Source organism: Pelophylax lessonae (genome assembly GCF_965119305.1).
Source record: "Pelophylax lessonae genome assembly, chromosome: 8".
Lineage (NCBI taxonomy): Eukaryota > Metazoa > Chordata > Amphibia > Anura > Ranidae > Pelophylax > Pelophylax lessonae.
In genome coordinates this window covers 144,643,360-144,662,459 of record NC_138775.1, presented here as the reverse complement: position 1 = coordinate 144,662,459, position 19,100 = coordinate 144,643,360, and the positions used below count along the sequence as shown (strand labels likewise).

Here is a 19,100-nt window from a genome sequence, read left to right as displayed (position 1 = left end):
CTTCATCATTGTGTTACCACATACATAAAGTCATTCTAGGAACCAGCTTGCTAATTGTGTGTATTTACTGGCTGAAATAAGACCTTCCACACATGATGAGTCATTGAGGTTGGGAATGGTATCTCAGCATATCTCTTACATGACTGCTGACGTGGAACTATTTCTGCAGCTGAAAATCCACACCATATAAGAAACGCAGAAGCGTTACACCATGAGGCGGTTGATACTGACGCATGGTTTCCATCAAGCGTTCCTTACGTGAAGAGGCCTCCGCTGGCGCTAACACCCGGCTGGCATTTTGACCACATGGAGCTGCCTCCCCTCATGGAATACGCCAGCATGACGTTGAGAGCTACCCTGTCCTTGTTTGAGGAGCATGATCATCATCATCCCCTTTGCAGATTACATCTGCTTGCACCTTCTCACCATTTCTTGATCACCAATCACATCTTGGATTTTGCAAGGTAATCCCTTTCATCTAGTGACACATACCCTACACTATCACCTTTCCTCCCTATCTCTTTTTTCCCCTCCCTTCATCACCCTTTATCACTGCATCTACCCATATGATTTTTGTAACCTTATCACTTCTGGGCCATGGGCTTATTCTCACGGTTAGTGCCTCACTTGCACCCCTGTTTTTTCCATTATGTTTCTACAGCAGTGGTTGACTATTCCTTCACCTTCCATCTTCTCTTGGGGATTTTTATAGCCAAGTGCCATTTTTAGCAACTTTATTAGATTATGTACCAACTAACATGTACAAAGTCAGGCTTTTTAGCCAACATATCTATCTACATATTATTATACTGTATTCATTAACTAACTCCTGCATGGATGGGTTGCTCCCTCAGTCCCCGGTGGGGACGCTACTAGTTGGTCCCCCATACATGTGCCTAGATTGTTGAATTTATTTAATATTCCGATTGCACCGCTCCTGAGGAAGTGACAGTTATGTCACAAAATGTGTCGAGCATTATAGTTGCAATCGTTTTATTTTACGTGTTATATATATTATTATTTTTACCCAGTACCATGTTTTTCATTTTTATGAGATTATAGAGATTCTACCCCCTATCAGCTCACGATCGCTTTTCCCACGTCAGTGGGCTATGATCATATTTATGGACTTATGGTTTTATATCCTCTTTTCTTCATTTCACATGGCTCCAACAATGATATATAATGTTTGTTAATTTGTGACTAACCTCGATGTACGATTTATAACCATGAAGTCTTATCACTGTTTACAATATGTATTACCCATGTTGACCATTTATGATTGATTTTTCAATAAATATTTGGCTTTATACATATTTTTCTGTCTTTGGCAGTCAAATAAAATATGCTACTAACCAGTATAGTAACACACCTCATTTAATGTCCCAATTGCTTCCTCCTCCCCTTTCCCCTTTTTCATATGACCAAGGATGGAGGTGCACGGCATCATGCACCTCATTCAAAGTAGGGATAGACCAATATGTTTTTTTCCGGGCCGATACCAATACCGATATTTTGGTCACAACGTATCGGTATCGGCCGATATGGGCCAATATTTTGTACATTTAATGTTCTGAAAAATAAAGACAATTGTTGACACAAATCTGGTACTGAACATGTTAATTTTTGTTTAATGCTTAATGGCTGGCTTGCTGGCACCCTGTGGTGGGTGCCTGGCTGACTGGCACCCTATGGTAGGTGGCTGGCTGGATGGCACTCTGTGGTGGGTGGCTGGCTGGCATCCTGTGGTAGGTGGGTGGCTGGCACAGGGGCTGTGGGTGACTGGCTGGTACAAGGCCTGTGGGTGGCTGGCTGTAACGCTCTTGCGTTTTTTGTTAGTGAATGGATTTGCAGCTGCAGAATTATTACACTCAGTAGTCATGTAGAGATGTGTTGAACAAACATATCCAACTCTCAGGACTCATCACCGTGCACAGCCTGCTTTATGCAAATATACATACACTCAATATGATGTTCCTGGAGTGATAGGATGTATATGATAGTATAGAGGTGAGAGACAGGCGTTAGAAATGGTGAGCACTCAGTAGTAATATTCAGGAGAGTGGTAGGTGATGATAGGTAGTATGCAGATAGGTTTAGCAATCATGTATAGTAACAGGTGGTAGGGGACAGCAGATGAAGTATACAAGAGAGAGTAACCTAGTGCAATGATGTAGATGATGGTAGACTCAAGAGCTAGCAATCTATGAAGTTATGCAGATGATAGAAATAGTGCTTACATAGTAACAGTCCTTTAGTATGCAGAGGTAGATAGTGTAAGTTAGTTAGGAAGAAATCCCCTGTGGGGTACTTATCACTAGTTGGGTTAGTAGTAGCAAGGTCCAGTAGCAAGAGAGTGATCCGGTAGCGAGATACGGGATCGGTAGTGAGGTTCCGGTTTTGTTCAGGCAAAGGAATAGCTAGAAGCTCCGGCAGCATAGGACAAGACTGGTCAAGCATGCGGTTTGAACGAGCAATGAGTAAGAGAAAACCGGCGATTGAAATAGCCGCTCATAGCGGCGCTCGGCGATGATGTCATCGTTCTTAATGGTGTATGCGTTCCACCTAGTTAGCAAGGTGGGACGCAATATTAAGGTAGAAATGGGAAATAAGGGTACCAAGGGTACCAGAATCTTACAGTACCCCCCCCTTAAGGCCGGCTCCGGAAGGCCTATAGCGCTGGTTTTTCCGGGTATTTCGAGTGAAATGTTCGTATAAGCCTAGGTGCGTGAACATCAGCAGTATCCAACCAGGTGTCGTCTTGGGGTCCATAGTTCTTCCATCTTATGAGATATTGGAGTCTTCCTCTGTGGATACGAGAATCCAGAATCTCCTTGATCTCATATTCTTCTCCGCCTTCAACTTGTACTGGAGGTGGAGGCAAGATGGTAGGCCTTATTCCTTGGTTAGGAACATGTGGTTTTAGTAGCGACACATGAAAGATGGGATGTATTTTGAGATCTGCCGGTAAGGTGAGTTGCACTGCAGCTTTTCCAATGAGTTTCTTAATTGGGAAGGGTCCCAGAAATAAAGGTCCAAGTTTTTTACTAGGGATCTTTAATCTCAAATTTTTTGTAGATAGCCAAACAAGATCCCCAATAGCATATTGAGGAGAGGGTTTTCTACGTAGGTCGTAGTACCTTTTTTGTTGACTATGGGCATGTGATATGGTGGTGTTGAGTAAACCCAGAGAGTCCTTTATTTGGGTGAGATAATCAGAGGCCACTGGGTTACTTGATGGAAGGATGCGTGGTGGAAGAAGAGTGGGATGAAACCCATAGTTCAAGTAGAATGGACTTTGCTTAGTAGTACTGTGGGTTGCGTTGTTATAAGCGAATTCCGCCAGCGGGAGGAGGTCCACCCAATCGTCCTGTAGGTATGAGGTATAGCAACGTAGATATTGCTCAATGCACTGGTTGACTCTTTCTGTCTGTCCGTTGGTCTGAGGGTGGTAAGGAGAAGTAAGTTTTCGCTCTATTCGTAGTATCTGACATAGAGCTTGTCAAAACTTGGAGATGAACTGTGAACCACGGTCAGACAGAAGGGTCTTTGGAATACCATGTAACTTAAAGACATGTTTCACTAGCAATTCCGCTGTTTGCTTGGATGAAGGTAATCTTCGAATAGAAATGAAATGTGCCATCTTGGTCAGATGGTCCACTGACACTAGAATGGTGTTAAATCCTTTGGAAGGTGGTAGTTCTACTATAAAGTCTGAGGACACAACTTTCCATGGAACCTGGGGTATTGGTAGACTACAAAGTAGACCAGATGGTTTTGTAGTGTCAATTTTGGACCTTGCACAGATGTCACAAGAAGAAACAAATTTTTGTACGGTCGTCTTCATGTCAGGCCACCAAAACTGCCTAGTAAGTAAATTGAATGTTTTAGTCATACCCATATGTCCTGCCATAGGCACATCATGCGACAATTCCAAAATCTTGGTACGCATAGTAGGGGGTATGTAAAGTTTGTCGTTGTAATAGAGGAAGCCTTCTGCATCAGCACTTAGTTGTGGTGGAGGTGAATCCAGTCCTATGCTGTGCAAAATCTCTTCCTTCAGGGATCGAACAACACCGACAATACGTTCATAGGGTATTATAGGAATTGAAGGTATTTCGGCGTAGTTATCCTCGGTTAATCGTGACAGCGCATCCGCCTTTTTTTTTTTGTCTGCAGGAGTGTAGGTCACCAAAAAGTTGAATATTAAAAAGAATAAGGACCATCGTACCTGCCGGTGGGAAAGAGTCTTGTTAGTCTGAAGGTATTGAAGATTTTTATGATCTGTGTATATGAGAACTGGTAATCGAGTACCCTCAAGTAGGTGTCGCCAATTCTCCAATGCCAATTTTATGGCAAGCAACTCTTTTTCACCCACTGGGTAATTCACCTCGGGGCTGCTTAGTGATTTTGAGAAAAAAGCAAATGGGTGAAGTGGTGAAGTATTTGTTGGTCGTTGGGAGAGAACTGCTCCTACTGCCATATTTGACGCATCTACCTCCAGGATGTATTGAAGGGATGGGTCTGGATGGCATAGTATGGGAGCAGAAGTAAAGCTTGATTTCAACAAGCGGAAAGCTCCATTTGCTTCTTCTGACCATTTGAATGGTTTTTTTATACTTGTGAGTTGTGTGAGAGGTCTCACAATAGCAGAGAAGTTCTTGATGAACTTCCTATAGAAGTTAGAAAATCCGAGGAATCTTTGTAATGCTTTACGAGTTGTTGGCACAGGCCAATCTAGAATACAGGATATCTTGCTCATATCCATTTTGATTCCATTTTTAGATATGATGTATCCTAGGAATAGTACTTCTTCTTTATGAAATAAAATTTTTTTTAATTTTACGTATAAGTTGTGTGTAGTTGTGTAGTTTGGACAACACGAGTCTTACATGTTTTATGTGTTCAGATAAAGATTGAGAATAAATAAGTATATCGTCCAGATATACTACAACACAAACATCAAGTAAGTCTCTGAAGATGTCATTTATGAATCGTTGAAAGGCTGCGGGAGCATTACACAACCCGAATGGCATCACAAGGTATTCGAACAATCCGTATCTGGTTCTGAATGCTGTCTTCCATTCATCCCCGTCACGGATTCGGATTAGGTTGTATGCCCCTTTTAGGTCCAATTTCGAAAAGTAGGTAGCCCCGCGCACCTGTTCAATAAGTTCAGGAATGAGGGGTAAGGGATAGCGATCCTTTATTGTAATGGTATTTAATTGCCTGTAATCAATAATAGGCCTGAGACTTGAATCCTTATTGCGGACAAAGAAGAGTCCTGCAGCAGTAGAGGAAGTAGAAGGTCTGATAAACCCTTTCGCCAAATTCTCATCCAAGTATTCCTTGAGATGAGAGAGTTCATCCTGTGAAAGAGGATAAACATGACCGAAAGGCAACTTGCTATTAGGGAGTAGATCGATACAACAATCATAGTCCCTATGGGGAGGCAACACTTGAGCATTTTTCTCAAGGAAGACTTCCGACAAATCCTGGTAACATAGTGGTATAATCTCATCTGTCACCACAGACAGGATTTTTCCATATGATGAGAGATTACACGTGGTTTCGCAATAGTGAGAAGAGAAGGTTAGAGTTCTTGTTTTCCAATCAATGATTGGTTGATGTATGTGTAACCAGGGAAGTCCCAAAATAATGGGAAAATGTGGTGAGGTTAGTACATCAAAAGTGGTAGTCTCCATATGAGACTCATTGGCAGTGACAAGGAGTGCTTGTGTCTGTTTGGTGATTGGACCAGAGGATAACGGAATACCGTTAATGAAACTAACAGAGACAGGTTTGAGTTTTGAAATAATAGGTATTTTATTTAAGGTAGCAAAACAAGTATCGATATAGTTCCCACAAGATCCTGTGTCGATCATAGCCTTGGTGGTGATCCTAGTTTGGTCCCACTGTAATGTCAAATGAATAAAAAGATAAGGATTAGAAAAGGAAGTCGTTAGTCCCCCTAGCAAGACATTTGAACACTCACCCTCTTTTTTGCGGACAAGGGGACAGCCGCTTAACAAATGATCCGGGGAGGCGCAGTACATGCAGAGATGTTCGGATCTTCTCCTGGCACGTTCGGTAAAGGATAAAGGTGGACGTATCATTCCTACCTCCATAGGAGTAGGGTCAACAGCCGACATCCGAGAAGGACTGGACAATGGCAATCCCATCTTCTCAGCCTTTCTTTCTCGCAGTCGTCTGTCAATATTGATACTGGTCTGTGTCAGGGCATCCAAGGTGTCAGGTAAATCCGCTCGGGCGAGCTCGTCTTTAACGGCTTCTGATAGGCCGAGTCTGAACTGAGTTCTTAGAGATGTATCATTCCACCCTGAATCAAGGGTCCATCTCTTGAACTCTGCCACAAAGTCTTCAACAGGTCTCCTTCCTTGTTTTAAAGCCCTCAATTGGGTATCAGCAGTACTCTGCCTATTGGGGTCTTCATATAAACTAGCGAGTTGCGCTAGGAATAAAGGATAGGAATTGAGAAGTGGATCATCTTTCTCAAAGAGAGAGTCTGCCCAGGCACGGGGATCACCCGTCAGATAGGAAATAGTGGTACAGACTTTAATTTGGTCAGTAGGGTAGGTACGAGGTTTTAACAAGAAAAGCAATTGACATGCATTTTTAAATTCACAAAATTTTTTCCGATCACCTGTAAACACTAGAGGAGGGTTTATCTTAGGCTCACGGGGCTGAGCAGCAGAGAGCTGTGCAAGACGGCCAACCTGCTGTCTCAAAGCCTGATTTTCGTTTTTTACCTCTGTAAGAGCAAGTATCAATGCATCTACTTGTTGTTTTAATTGCATTACTTGAGTGGGTAATTCTGCTGAATCCATATTTTAGGGCTCGTTCAATCTGTAACGCTCTTGCGTTTTTTGTTAGTGAATGGATTTGCAGCTGCAGAATTATTACACTCAGTAGTCATGTAGAGATGTGTTGAACAAACATATCCAACTCTCAGGACTCATCACCGTGCACAGCCTGCTTTATGCAAATATACATACACTCAATATGATGTTCCTGGAGTGATAGGATGTATATGATAGTATAGAGGTGAGAGACAGGCGTTAGAAATGGTGAGCACTCAGTAGTAATATTCAGGAGAGTGGTAGGTGATGATAGGTAGTATGCAGATAGGTTTAGCAATCATGTATAGTAACAGGTGGTAGGGGACAGCAGATGAAGTATACAAGAGAGAGTAACCTAGTGCAATGATGTAGATGATGGTAGACTCAAGAGCTAGCAATCTATGAAGTTATGCAGATGATAGAAATAGTACTTACATAGTAACAGTCCTTTAGTATGCAGAGGTAGATAGTGTAAGTTAGTTAGGAAGAAATCCCCTGTGGGGTACTTATCACTAGTTGGGTTAGTAGTAGCAAGGTCCAGTAGCAAGAGAGTGATCCGGTAGCGAGATACGGGATCGGTAGCGAGGTTCCTGTTTTGTTCAGGCAAAGGAATAGCTAGAAGCTCCGGCAGCATAGGACAAGACTGGTCAAGCATGCGGTTTGAACGAGCAATGAGTGAGAGAAAACCGGCGATTGAAATAGCCGCTCATAGCGGCGCTCGGCGATGATGTCATCGTTCTTAAAGGTGTATGCGTTCCACCTAGTTAGCAAGGTGGGACGCAATATTAAGGTAGAAATGGGAAATAAGGGTACCAAGGGTACCAGAATCTTACACTGGCTGGTACAGTGCCTGTGGCTGGCTGTCTGACACCCTGTCTGTGGGTGGCTGGCTGTCTGGCACCCTGTGGTGGGTGGCTGGCTGTCTGGCACTCTGTGGTGGGTGGCTGGCTGGCACCCTGTGGTGGGTGGCTGGCTGGCACAGGGGTTGTGGGTGGCTGGCTAGTACAGGACCTGTGGGTGGCTAGCTGGCTGGTACAGTGCCTGTGGCTGACAGGTATAGGGCCTGTGGGTGGCTGGCTGGCAGGCTGGTAGAGGGCCTGTGGGTGGCTGGTTGGCTCGCTGGTACAGTGCCTGTGGCTGGCTGGTACAGGGCCTGTGGATGTGGGTGGCTGGCTGGAACCGGGCTGCTGTGGGTGGGTGTATGGCTGTGATACACTCCCGCTAGACAAGTCCCTGTCACCTCTGAGTGTGCTCCGCGGGCACAGACCTCGTCGGTAACCGACCGCTGCTCCTCTCTGCTCCGATCCGCTCGGGGAAGGCAGCCCGTCAGCGTCTCCTCCTGCTGACAGCTGGGCACACGTGATCTCCCGTCATCGCCGCGGCTTCCCTTCCAGGTCTACCGCAAGCGCTCTCTGCTAGCATCTCTACTCCTTCCTCCGATGCCGTCGGGGAGTCCCTCAGGTATTCAAACCCGGTATGTAGGTAGGGTTACCCGGTGGGGGGGGGAAGCAAGTTTAACCAGACCGGCAGGGGTTCCTAGGCAGGCGGGGGGGAGCACGAGTCTGCACCATGCTGCATACTGGACAGGTGTGTGCTGGAGATTAGCGAGCCCTTCCTCCCAGCGCCATTAGCAGGCACCTCCCTCTCCCACCCTGAAACCGCAAGTATATTTAAAGTCACCCATACTACATACACCTAAGGCAGACCCTGGATATTATCTATAATGTTCATTGTGGATTACAAATGTCACTTGAATAAGTGACCAGAGCTCCAACTGCCAGCGAAGAATAGCAAGGCCTTTCTAGGACAGTGACTCTAATAATTCATTTTTAAAGGGGCGCCCCTCAGGTTTAGAGTGTGATACCTCAGCTTTTAGTTTGAATGCTTTAGTTACAACAAGTGGATAAACAGAGATTGCTGAGTTATATAGTTCAAGTCTTTTGAAGTCAGATTAAGTAGAATTGCATTATAGTCACTCTCACTGATCATTTAATAACTTGCATATATATAGCAATATATATATATATAAATTGTTACATTATTGTTGTGGGAGTTTGTGTCCCAGGTCCCATATCCAAATCTGGGACTTGGGGGATCAAAATCCTAGTATTATTCTTTATTGCAAATCCAGTTGTGTTGAATTTGTACTTGTTACCTTCTGCTTGAAATCAGTAAACCAATACACTGATACCCAAGTGTCACGAGCATTACTGTGTCAAGATGTCTGAACCTCTAGTGCCTAGCGGGTCCTGAGTTGCCTCAGGGTCAAGGGAGTTCAGAGGAGGTGCAATTACCCAGCAGGCCCCATGGGGGTTGTGCTACACTAAGGAGCAATAATCTTTTAAACTTAAACTAATTAAAAGTTCCTTTAAAATAGAAGAATGGAGATCAGCAGGAGGATCCACTGAGCACAGCAGGGGACACAAGAGATTGACGCTACTGAAAGTGTCAGTTTCACGGCAGACTTCAGAGAGGGATTTCTCTTTAACCTCTTCCTGACCGCGTTATAGCTGAATGGCGGCTACAGCGCGGTCTCACATTTCCGGGAGGGTGTCTACTGACATCCTCCCAGGACGTTTGAACACAGTGGCCAAACAGCTTTTCAAATGTGCACCCTGGAGGCGCACAGAGGGGCAGGGTTCTGGAAGGACATCAACAGACACCCTCCCAGAAATATGCGACAGCGCTGTAGTCATCATTTGGCTATATCATGGTCGGGAAAAGGTTAAAGAGAAATCTTTCTCTGAGGTCTGCTGCAAAATTGACACTTCCAGTAGTGTTAATCTCTACACTTCAGAAGTGTCAATCTCCTTTGGACACCGCTGATCACAGATCAAGGAAAAGGGCCAATCACAGTGGCCATGTGATCAGCTGTTTTCAATCACAGCTCATCACATGGAAACAAATGTGGGTTATTGGCATTTCCTTTCCTCAGTGCTGTCACTGTTTGAGGAGAGGAAAGCCGATAACTATCTTTTCTGGGACAAAGCGCATTTCCACTGATGATCAGTGCAGCCCCATCAGTGCCAATTAGTGTCTATAAATGCCACATATCAGTACCCATCAGCACCGCCTATCTGTGCCCATCAGTGCACTTTCATCAGTGCCCATCAGTGCAATTTATCAGTGTCCATCATTGCCGCCTTTTCAATGCCCATCAGTGCAACCTCACAGGATTTAACTGACAGCAACAGGAGCCAATGGCTCCCTCTGCTGCTGCCATGTCCAGTGAGGAGAGAGAGGGACAGCAGCGATACTGCGCTGGATCAAGATCAGGCCCAGTTAAGTATTTGGGGGGGGCGGGGGGTTTGATCATAGAAGTTTTTTTTTATTTTAATTTAGAGAATGCATTAGGGTAAAATATCTTCTGCCTTTACAGCCACTTTAATACACATTATGTTTGTAGCTACACAACATGCTATTTATATAAAACATATGTTATTTATTTTTCAATAATCATAATCAATAATACTTATTAAGTCAAATTCAGGTACTTACACTGCTTCCGTTTAAAAAATACATTTTAAAGATGTATCAAGGAAACAGAATTGTTAAAAAAATAGATGATGTATATTCAGTTTAAATCAATACATTTGAATGGGGGTTCATTTTTAAAGCCTAGTGTGCTAAAAAAAACCTACTAATTTTTCTGTACCCGTTAATATTTTAAACACAGTTGTCTGTTTAATACATTTCAATGCTATTTGCTTCTTTTACTGTAAACAACTCCTTGATATCTGGCTTACACATCAAAGGCTTAGTAGAGGAAAGCACTTTGTGTTTAGTTATTGTGAAAGGTTTACTGGAATCATTTTTCTAGGTATAAATAAAAATTCCCTACTAAACTTTTAAATCTGATACTGTAATAATGTTTTATTAGCAGTTTATTTTCTTAAAAAAATAGTTTTTCGGGAGCAGACATTTATATATTTCCTGAAATCAGAGACCCTGTAGAATAAAATGTCGGCAGTTGCAATTTTTAATGTTGCACACTTTCAGGGCCGGCGCCAGCATAAGGCAGCCAAGGCGGCCTCCTGAGGGCGACAGGAGAGGGGGCGGGCGCCAAAGCAGGGGTTCCCCATGAGGTGCTTATCCTAGCGCCGGCGGCCCGCCCTGCTACTGCATTCCTTCTCCTCCTCCAGATGCATCGATGGCAGAGAGACACCCTAGGCTCAAAGACTCCGCCCTTCTCTCCCTTCGGCCTCCTAGACGAGGATGGCTGGATCCTGAAGAAAAAAAATCCCTCCTCCCACCTGGACAGTGGCAGAGAGAGGGACAGGAACGCCTCCTTTTCAGCAGCACACAGAGACCATCGCCGCCGAACTGGAGAGCGTGTGAGATGAAAGGGAGCCCGGGGAGGAGCCTAGACCTGAGTACAACCAGGGGCAGAAGCCAAGGGCAGCAGAGAGCCTAGGAGGAGAAACAGTGGCATCGGTGGTACAGCACAGATGAAAATCTCTCTTTACCATCTTTGGAAGGTAGGGCAAGCAAGCTGCTTTATAGCTTTATGGTGTCAGAATCTGCCTGTTAATATTGTTGTACCAGCCCTGCCCACAGTGTCCGATTATTTCTTGTGTCATGCCCACAGTCTCTGACTATTTCTTGTGCCATGCCCACAGTCTCTGACTATTTCTTGTGCCATGCCCGCAGTCTCTGACTATTTCTTGTGCCATGCTCGCAGTCTCTGACTATTTCTTGTGCCATGCCCACAGTCTCTGACTATTTCTTGTGCCATGCCCGCAGTCTCTGATAATTTCTTGTGCCATGCCAGCAGTCTCTGACTATTTCTTATGCAATGCCCACAGGCTCTGACTTTTTCTTGTGCCATGCCCACAGTCTCTGACTATTTCTTGTCCCATGCCCACAGTCTCTGATTATTCCTTGTGCCATGCCCGCAGTCTCTGATTATTGCTTGTGCCATGCCCACAGTCTCTGATTATTCCTTGTGCCATGCCCACAGTCTCAGATTTTCCCTTGTGCCATGCCCGCAGTCTCTGATTATTCCTTGTGCCATTCCCGCAGTCTTTGACTATTTCTTGTGCAATGCCCACAGCCTCTCACTATTTCTTGTGCCATGCCCACAGTCTCTGTTTATTCCTTGTGCCATGCTCACAGTCTCTGATTATTCCTTGTGCCACGCCTGCAGTCTCTGATTATTCCTTGTGCCATTCCCGCAGTCTCTGATTATTCCTTGTGCCATTCCCGCAGTCTTTGACTATTTCTTGTGCAATGCCCACAGCCTCTCACTATTTCTTGTGCCATGCCCACAGTCTCAGATTTTCCCTTGTGCCATGCCCGCAGTCTCTTATTATTCCTTGTGCCATGCCCACAGTCTCTGATTATTCCTTGTGCCATTTCCGCTGTCTCTGATTATTCCTTGTGCCATTCCCACAGTCTCTGACTATTTCATGTCCAATGCCCTCAGTCTCTGACTATTTCTTGTGCCATGCCCGCAGTCTCTGACTATTTCTTGTGCCATGCCCGCAGTCTCTGACTATTCCTTGTGCCAGGTCCGCAGTCTCTGACTATTTCTTGTGCCATGCCCGCAGTCTCTGACTATTTCTTGTGCAATGCCCACAGTCTCTGACTTTTTCTTGTGCCATGACTACAGTCTCTGACTTTTTCTTGTGCCATGACCACAGTCTCTGACTATTTCTTGTGCCATGACTGTAGTCTCTGATTATTCCTTGTACCATGCCTGCAGTCTTTAATTATTCCTTGTGCCATGCCCACAGTCTCTGTTTATTCCTTGTGCCATGCCCACAGTCTCTGATTATTCCTGGCATCAAACAAGCGCGCCGCAACCTCAAAAGCGGTATATGACCTGCTGGGCGACAGCGATAAAGAATCGCTTGCAGAGTGAAGTGATAGCGATTTGTGGGGAAGTTCGTCATCGGACGCAGAAAATGATTTCAGCGATGATGCTGCGACTGTGCCCAGCGATGTGCGGACTTGCTCGATCGACTGCGGTACGGAGCACGTAGCGCCCCCAAGGTTCCCGTTTACCGGAGCACCTGGTATCAAAGTGGATGTTAAGGAGGACAACCCCTTGGCATACCTGCAACTCTTTTTGACCAATGAGGTTATTGAAAAGATTGTTGTGGAAACCAATCTGTACAAGGAGCAACAAGCCGCAGCGCATCAGCGGTTTTCAAGGAGCAGGATGTAGGAACCCGTGACCAAAGCGGACATCTGGAAATTTCTGGGCCTAATTATTCTGCAGGGAGTGGTGGGGAAACCCCTGCAGAAGTGGTATTGGACCACCAACAAATTACTGGCCACTCCTTTTTTTGGCACGGTTATGTCGGAGTACAAATTTTCGCTCATTATGAAGTATTTGCACTTTACAAATAATGACGAATTTGACGAGACTTCTCATCCAGCTCCGAAGCTCAAAAAGATTTGGGACGTTTACCAACTAATTTTGAAAACTTTCCAGCGGTGCTATGTCCCAGAAAGAGACATTTGTATAGACTAAATAGTCTAATGGCCTATAAAGGGAGACTCAACTGGATACAATATATTGCGTCCAAGAGAGCACGCTTTGGCATAAAGTAATTTATGCTGTGTGAATCCAGCTCTGGATATATTTATAATTCGGTCCTATACACCGGGAGAGGAACCAAATTCAACGAAAGGTTCAGCAGCTATGGAATGGTAACCTCTTCAGTTCTGACGCTGATTGAGCCTCTGCTGAATCAGGGGTACTATGTCACCACAGACAATTTTTATACATCCCCAGAACTGTTTGAGTTCCTTCTACAACACAAGACGGATGCGTATGGGACCGTTAGAGCTAACCGGCGTGACATGCCCCCCACCTTTGCCAACAAAAAGCTCAAGCCCGGAGAAATAGTTGCCTGGCAGAAAGGAAAAATGTTGGCACTGAGATGGCGCGACAAAAAAGATGTCTGCCTGATGAGTACCATCCACAACATCTCTACTGTCATGGTACATACAAAAGGTGGAAAAGATGTTATGAAACCGCAACTGGTCATGGATTATAACAACACCATGGGAGGTGTGGACAGAGCTGACCAGGCCATGACTTTCTATCCGGCAATGTGGAAACAACAGAAAAAATATTATAAAAAAATATTCAGGCATCTCCTGGAACAGTGTTTGTGGAACGCATTCATTCTCCTAAAAAAGAAGAGTGACAGGCCTGTGGTTCATGCGGACTTTGTGTGGAAAATTGCCAAAACACCAAACACCAACAGTAAGTAGATCCGGACGCCGTGCTGCTGGTGTTGTGAGCCCCGAACGCCTGACCGGTCGTCACTTTATGGACCACATTCCACCAATGGAAAAGAAGTCTGCACCCACAAGGATGTGTGTGGTTTGCTGTTCCAAGCGTGACGACACTGGACGGAAAATCAGAAAAGAAACGCGGTACTACTGTCCAGACTGTGACTTTGGACTTTGTGCTGTACCAAAATTTCAAAATTTACCACACCAGGGACGTTTATTGAAGCAATATGACCACTAATATTGCATCCTTTTTGGAAAAGAAAAAATAAAATATTGCATCCTTGTTTGAAAAAAAAAAAAAATGTCAGTGTTTTTGATTACGTTATTTACTATAATTTATTGAATAAAAAGTGTTATCTTTTGGAGAAAAAAAGTATTATTATATTATTATTTTTTATTATTTTATAGTTATTTATTATATTATAATTTAGGATTTTGTGTTTCAAACTTTATCATACCCGGGATGTTATAAAGAAAAACGCACAGTAAAAAGAAATCATATATAAATAGTTGGTTTGGGCTGCTCATCCTTAAGAATTACTAGCAAAATAATGGTACTGCTTTCAGCACCTAAAATCTGAAATAATCATACCGCCAGGGAGGTTAAGCAGATAGGCCTATATGAAGCTGGATCTGTTGGGTCTTTTTCCTTCTTAGATATTCGTTTTATATATGCTTAGTATCCAGTAGGAAGATATGGTCCTCCATCTCATATAGTTTTATAGGCTCTCGTTCGTGTGTCTGTTATATATTTTTGAGAAGTTTTTAAAAATTCAGCCATGAATCTGTCAGGGCCAGGGGCTTTTTTATTTGCTTGGTTTTTCATAGTAGTTGTTACTTCCTCAGTAGTTATAGGCGCATTTATCATTTCTAATTCTTCATTATGACAATGTAGGGAGTTGTAATTTCTCTAAAAAGAGATTGCAACCTTTTCATCAAAGGGATATTTAGAGTACAGATTACTGTAGTAAGTAGTCAGTATTGAATTGATTTCTGTTTCAGATGTAGTAAGTGTACCTGCGGGGTTTTTTAAGGACATAAAATGTGTAGGCTTGTATGGTCCTTTACAAAGCTTAGCCAATAATTGGCCAGATTTCTTCCCATATTTATGGTAACAAAGTGGTAAAAGAAGATTTGATACACTCTTCTTGTTTGGCCCATAGATCGCATTGTCTTTTTGTCTCATGCCATTTCTTTTTATTTTCAGGGGTATATTGAGCAGTTAAATTTGCCTAAGCTTGTCTTTTTTTTTTTTTTTTAATTGAGATTTTATTGATGTTTATATTAAAACATACAGTAGCGGTACGTCACTAGCCTGGGAGGGTCTGGGGAGCGAGCGCGCGCCGCCGGCGGCGCGCTCCCGCTCCCGCGCGGTCACGCACCCCCCCGCGCGTGTGACCAGCGGACCCGATGTCCGCCGGTCACTCTGCGATCATCGGGGGAGAGGGAGAAAGGCAGGCAGCAGTTCTTCCTGTGTAGAGACACTGATCATACGGATCTACTATGTAGAACCGTTGATCAGTGTAACTACACCTCAAGCCACAGCCAATCACAGTTAGAATCACGCCCCTAGGGACACACACAGCCCCTCCCTCTTAAATAAAGTTAACCCCTTCACTGCCAGTGTATTTTTACAGTAACAGTGCATATATATAGCACTGATTACTGTAGAAATGTCACTGGTAACCCCAAAAGTGTCAAAAATATCAGTCAAGGGTCCGATCTGTCCGCCGCAATGTCTCAGTACCACAAAAAAAATCGCAGATCGCCGCCATTACGCATTAAAAAAAACAACAAAAATTACAAAAATCTTTCCCTTTGTTAGTAAACGCGATAACTTTTGCGCAAACCAATCAAAATACGCTTTTTGCGATTTTTTTTTACCAAACATATGTAGCATAAAACAAATTGGCCGAAAATGTTAAAAAATTTTGATTTTTACTTTTTTTTTTTGGGAATTTCATATAAAAAAATGTGAAAAATATTGTTATTTTTGCAAAATTGACGATTTTTTTTGTTTATAGCGCGTGATCAAAAAATCGCACAGGTGATCAAATACCACCAAAAGAAAGCTCTGTTTGTGGGAAAAAAAGGACGCCAAATTCGTTTAGGTACAGCATCGCACGACTGCGCATTTGTCCGTTAAAGTCACGCAGTGCCGAATCGCAAAATACCCCCTGGTCAGGAAGGGGGTAAAATCTTCCGGGGCTTAAGTGGTTAAAGATGAAAGCAAACCCGATATGTTAAGACATAAAAAAAAAAAGAACAGTATAAGCAGCTCTACCAAATGTGCTTCAAAAACAGGAATTATCCAGGTCTGCTAATTGCAGATAGGTCAGACAACAAAAGTTTAAAAAACTCGAAATTCCAAAGAGTGAAGACATACATCATAGAAAACAAAGCACATAGTAGTCCTATAGTACTATAGGGAGAGCGCATTTAGTTACATATAGTAGCCTTCATCCCGAAAAGGGCAGGTGTTATAGAGTTTAAAGTTGTGGGGGAGGGAAAGGGAAAGAAATAGAAGAAAAGGAGAGAAGAAGAGGGTAAAGAGAGAGAAAGAAAAGAAGAAAAAAGAAGGGGGGGAACAGTGGCGGCTGGTGCTCAAAATTTTTGGGGGGACGCAAACAGAAAAATGTAATAGGCATTGCTTTGCGGCAAAAAACGCTGTAAAAAATTGCGTGACTTTGAGGTCGCAAAAGTGTGAAAGGGGCCTTCAGTAATTAAGGTATAGTGTGCCCCCTTTCAATGCAGAGAGACCAGCATGCCCCCTTTCAATGCAGAGAGACCAGCATGCCCCTTTTCAATGCACAGTGACCAGCGTGCCCCCTATTAATGCACAGTGACCAGCGTGCCCCCTTTCACTGCACAGTGACCAGCGTGCCCCCTTGCAATGCAGTGACCAGTGTACATGCCCCCTTCAATGCAGTGACCAGCGTACCTGCCCCCTTCAATGCAGTGACCAGCGTACATGCCCCCTTCAATGCAGAGATCAGCGTACATGCCCCCAATGCAGAGACCAGCATACATGCCCCCTTCAATGCAGTGACCAGCATACCATCCCCCAATGCAGAGATCAGCGTACATGCCCCAATGCAGTGACCAGCGTACATGCCCCCAATGCAGTGACCAGCGTACATGCCCCCAATGCAGTGACCAGCGTACATGCCCCCAATGCAGTGGCCAGCATACATGCCCCCAATGCAGTAACCAGCATGCGTGCCCCCTTCAATGCAGTGACCAGCATACATGACCCCAATGTAGTGACCAGCATACATGCCCCCAATGCAGTGACCAGCATACATGCCCCCAATGCAGTGACCAGCATACGTGCCCCCAATGCAGTGACCAGCATACGTGCCCCCCAATGCAGTGACCAGCATACGTGCCCCCCAATGCAGTGACCAGCATACGTGCCCCCAATGTAGTGACCGGTATACATGCCCACAATGTAGTGACCAGCATACATGCCCCCAATGCAGAGATCAGCGTGCATGCCCCCAATGTAGTGACCAGCATACATGCTCCCAATGCAGAGATCAGCGTGCGTGCCCCCAAAGTAGTGACCAGCATACATGCCCCCAATGCAGAGATCAGCGTGCGTGCCCCCAAAGTAGTGACCAGCATACATGCCCCCAATGCAGAGATCAGCGTGCGTGCCCCCAAAGTAGTGACCAGCATACATGTCCCCAATGCAGAGATCAGCGTGTGTGCCCCCAATGCAGTGACCAGCATACATGCCCCCAATGCAGAGATCAGCATGCGTGCCCCCTTACTTACCTGGAGCAGCAGTGGCGGCAATCGGCTTCTCCTCAGTCCCCCGAACGGCTTCTTCTCCTCGGTCCCGGCGCGTCTCCTCCAGTTTTCATTCGCTATTGTCACACAATGGGTGGGCTCGGGACGCACTGCTCTGCGCCCGGGTCCACCCTTTGCATTTCCCTATTAGAGCCTCTGGCTCTAATCAGGTGATGAAAAAAAAAATCCCCATTGAACTCCATGCGTCCGGCGCCCCTGCATGTAGATTAGGGGGCCGGATGCATGGATGGGGGGGTGGCGCCCCTGCGCCCCTAACGAACCGGCCGCCACTGGGGGGGAAGGGTCTTGAAGTTTTGGCCCGTCACTCCTGGATCCCGCGGGAATCGACAACCTGAAACAGTGGGGGGGTAGCCCACCCCCTATCGCCTCTCCCGGCAATGGGGTTTAAGGGAGATCTGTCGCTAGCTGCCAAGGCTCCCAGATCACAAGATGGCGCTCCGTCTGGTCAGTCAGACATGCCGTCATGGCCAACATTCTTTCTACGTCTTTGATTCTAGCATTACGTTCCAACAGGGAGGGGGGAGACTGACCCCTCCAATGAAGTGCTATTAGACATTTGGCGGCGGTCAAAATATGGCTAGCTAGTTTTTTGGCTGGGCCTGACAGCTTAGGAGGGAGCAGTCCCAGGAGAAATGTTTTAGGGTCGAGGGAAATATCAACCTCAAGTAGGCGGTGAAGAAGGTCCTGGACTGAGCGTCAATATTGTTGCAAAAGTGGGCATTGCCAATCAATATGCAGCACTATACCCTGGTCCCTGTGACACCTCCAGCAGCAATCTGAGGCCAATGGATGCATGGCATGTGAGCGAGTAGATGTCATATACCAGAGAAAAAGGATTTTGTAGAAGTTTTCTTTGTATAATGTGCACATAGAGCTTTTGGCTGCTTAGGACCATATCACCTGCCACTGTGTAATAGAAAGTTTTTCTCCTAGGGCTCACTCCCACCTAATCATGTAGAGATGTTTATTCTGGGAGTCAATGTTTCTTGTATTTAGTAGTTTGTATATGTCTGATGTTAAGCCTTTCTGTGAAGGGCCCGATAGGATGAGTCGTTCAAATGGGGATAGTTTAGAAAACTGGAGGTATGGTGCGAAGGTTAAAGTGTAGTCCCTAATTTGTAGATAACCTAAGAAAGCACTTCCGGTTATATCAAACTTTTCCCTAAGTTCTTC

General features: G+C 44.8%; 1 protein-coding gene across 1 annotated transcript in view; it reads left to right on the top strand.

Annotated features, from left to right (window-relative positions):
- LOC309562196 (uncharacterized protein) overlaps positions 1–19,100 on the top strand; it is a gene marked incomplete at both ends in the record, with an annotated part of 124,599 nt that overhangs the window by 75,900 nt on the left and 29,599 nt on the right. The gene's annotated exons all lie outside the window — the stretch shown is intronic.